The following is a 3,581-nucleotide window of genomic DNA, read 5'->3' as shown; positions in this document are numbered from 1 at the left end:
GGAAAGGAAAGGAAAGGAAAGGAAAGGAAAGGAAAAACAAGAAAGAAGGAAAACATACATATATACTTCCAAAAAGCTGTTTTAACCTCATGTGTTCTGTTAATGGGATTAAAAGAGTCCAGAATGTATTCAGTTCCTTGAAATACTAGACTGTACTTCTATATTATTCCTACTTTCAGTTTCTTTTCTATTTTAAACACGAGTCAATATTCTGATATCCTTGTTATGACACATGTAAAACAATATCATGTTTTGCCACACACTACCTCAGAATTGCTCTTTTATGTAAAACCATATTTAAATTCCATACGATTTCCCAGTGCCTCTAAGAAAAATCTCTAGGAAATCAATTCTGATTTATTTATTTTAAAGTCATACAATTAGAAGACCTCTCTTGACTTCTTAGTCTCATAGATCCTCTTCAGCCAAAACCAGCTAAACAGTTACATTGGGTACTTACTGCTTATCACAAAGCAAAGCAAATAGTTTTCGTCAAATAAACAAGGAGATTCTATCTCATTCTGCCTCATTCCAGACCAAAATATCTATGGTATTTCAATCAATTTTTCAATCAGTGACACATGCGCAGCAATGAGCTACTAATATGAATGTTTAGGTATGGCCCTGAAGGCAGACTGTAATTTTTTTTTTTTTTAATAAGATACAAAATAGAGAGTTTGTATCTTATAAATCCAAACCATTTTTACAGTGCTGATAGATAGTTTTTGATTACACAGCCCTCAAAGATTGTATGCAATTATAATTGTACTTTAGGTTCATAGTAAATTATTACACAGGAAAACAGTGCTCTTTCTGTTTGAAAACATAACTGTAAAAATACCAATGTGAGACTGGAGAGTGACAGCTTAGAATGGAAGTAAACACCAGTGTTTATGACTTTTCTTTGAGTCACTACTGTAACCCAGAAATCTAATTTATCAGCATGTTAGCAGTTTTACAGGAGCAGTGCTACCACATGATTTTTCTCACTTTGTGATTTACTCATTTGTTGATTTCTGCACGACTTCACGTTCTTCTGCAGTACTGATTTTGCTTCATCTTATACATCAAGGTTAAAAAAGAAAAGTTAAGAGCCTGATGCAATTCAGCTAGTTATGTCCTCTCACAGTTATCCTGCATGTATAGGAAAACAACAAGTAAGTATGCTCTTTTGCCAACCTATACACGTGTTCATGAACTACAAGGTTTTAGAGCAGAGAGATGCTACATACCTGTCACACTTTGTTTCCAATGTGGAAAGATCACCTCCAGCTTAGTCCTCACTGTACATACTTCAAAGTTTTGCTTGCTTATTCACTGACTTCTCTGTGATTGTCTAAATAAGGAACATGGTCAACCACATTTCTTCTGTCATTAATGGATAGACACTCCATTTTCCACATAAAGAAAGTCAGCACAAAGCAAAACTTCTCTTTGATGGTTCTTATTTCTTTCCATTGGTAGTAAAGAGTTTGATGTTTAAATTATTGATGCTTAAAGAGACTAACATCCTACCTTGGGGCTTTGAAAAAGCACCTGAATTTAGGTGGGATGAACTTTGTCCCCATGCACTACTGGCACACTGAAAGGGCTTTATGCAGCTGTGGGTGGATGGTCATCTCATGAAATTTCCCACAGTTTGTCAATTACATCTAAAAGACTCAAAGGATTCAAAAAGTATCTTAAGTATTTAAGTTTTTTTTCTGAAATGCTTACCATTGAACCTATTATTTTCAGTTGGTTTTAGAAGAAATACAGCTAAGTGCAAAGAAAATAATAAAATACATGCATGTGATTGTCCCTCACTTTTACAGAATTTCAGAACCAAAGATTTTTTTAGTTTTCCCCTCGTTCCCCTTTTTTTCCACTGACTTCCTAATTAACCACTATTAGGGACAAAGACTTAAATAACTACACAAGAATAGACCTTTATTCATTAGTGATATGAGAAACGTAAGGGAAAATACTGCTTATTCAAGCCAGGAAGGTACAGAAAAGGAGATAAGCTTCCCTTCTTCTAACAAAAACAGGAATATTTTATTTAACCTTGCTCTCACTTCTTTCAGTTTCCAATATAATGAATCAGTAAATGTTCTTATGTCCTATTTTTACAGTGTAATGTAATGGCTGAAAAGTCATGACCTAATAATCAGAATGAAAGACTAAGACTATGGGTTTTGCTCCCTTTCTTGACTCAAATAAGCTGTCTGAACTTATAAGGCTTTTATCTTTTCTATGCCACTGTTTCCATGTCTCTATAATAAGGATAATAACATTTTCTCATAAGGTTACTGGAAAGTTTAATTAATTAATATGTGTAGAGTATCCAGCAATTCTTAGAACAGTAGTGTAGAAATGCAAAATATTATTAAACTGTCAATTATTTTCCTATAAAATTAGACCCTTTTGTCTAAAAGCAAAAACAATCAATATGACAAGAAGACTGAAAACTTTTAAGTATAACACCAAAGACTGTTTATAATGATGAGGTTGTCAACTGACACCATGTACTGCAGAAATTACGATTCAAAAAGACTGTAGCATGCCCACACAGTATTATTTTGAATAGCTTAGCTCACATTAATATGCATTCCAGTGTTACTATCATGCCAAAAGGGGACTTTCAAGAGGCAAAGAAACAAATGCACCCCTGAGAAATCTTTACCAGTTTGACAGATAAAAATAAACAGCTTCTATTCTGAATTTTGGTTGGATGTTACAGGAGTTAAACTTCAGAATTCTTCAATGGATATTCAGAACTATTAAAGCACAAGTTTCAAGGCACTGTACCCAGAGAGTTGGACTATCAGAATTACAGAAGATTATTAAAGAGATATTTGATACCTGTAAAAGAAGACTAAGGTTTTATCTCACAGGAGTTCTGGCAAGCAGTGTCCTTATGTGTTATAATAAGGAATGACTATAAGGCATGCATCACCTGGGGAATAAGCAGAAAGTCGACAAAGATGATGAAGGGCAGATTTTGACAAGGACTCTTTTAGTCAGGTTGAGTTCCTTATAACAGAAATTGCGTTTGAAGAAGGAAGGCTGTGAGCCAGGGTGGTAACATTAATGAATAATCCAGATATGCAGGAAAAGTACCACACATTCTTTTAACCATCTTACTTTAGATATGGAACCATGGCAGGAATTCAGTATGCCTCCTACCCTCCTAATCTCAAAATGCGATCACATAAATTTGGCAACACTACTTCTTCTCTAGCAGTGAATTGTACTGTGTACTGAGGGATAAGCTAGTGTGTGAAAGGGTTGTTAAAATTCCTCTCACCGCATCTCTTACCTTCAAGGGAGCAAAGACCAGATGTTACCTTTAACATAGATGTATTGCCACTGAGCCTCAACCACTGTTTGGTTCTCCTGCTCCCATAGCAACTGCTATTATGTTCTAATAATATGATTAGGAGAAAAGAAAGAACTGCTTGAATGACTGAAAAGTGACAAAAGTATTTTATGCCAACTCTGGTATGGGTGCATATCTTTCCACTTGGTTTTCTAGAAAATGCAACTGAAAACACTATTGATGACATCAAGAGAAAAGCAATGAAATACATCAAATAATG

General features: G+C 34.7%; 1 long non-coding RNA gene across 1 annotated transcript; it reads right to left on the bottom strand.

Annotated features, from left to right (window-relative positions):
- Window positions 1-1,238: 1,238 nt before the first annotated feature.
- On the bottom strand, window positions 1,239-3,372 carry LOC109365540. The gene is made up of 3 exons (XR_002111229.1): window positions 3,302-3,372; window positions 2,845-2,938; window positions 1,239-1,336 (listed from the first exon to the last, which is right to left on the bottom strand). It is a non-coding gene; the product is annotated as an uncharacterized LOC109365540 (long non-coding RNA).
- Between the last annotated feature and the right edge of the window lie 209 nt (window positions 3,373-3,581).

The sequence above is a fragment of the Meleagris gallopavo genome, chromosome 1 (assembly GCF_000146605.3).
Source record: "Meleagris gallopavo isolate NT-WF06-2002-E0010 breed Aviagen turkey brand Nicholas breeding stock chromosome 1, Turkey_5.1, whole genome shotgun sequence".
In the NCBI taxonomy this organism is placed as follows: Eukaryota; Metazoa; Chordata; class Aves; order Galliformes; family Phasianidae; genus Meleagris; species Meleagris gallopavo.
This window is presented reverse-complemented; position numbering and strand designations above follow the sequence as displayed.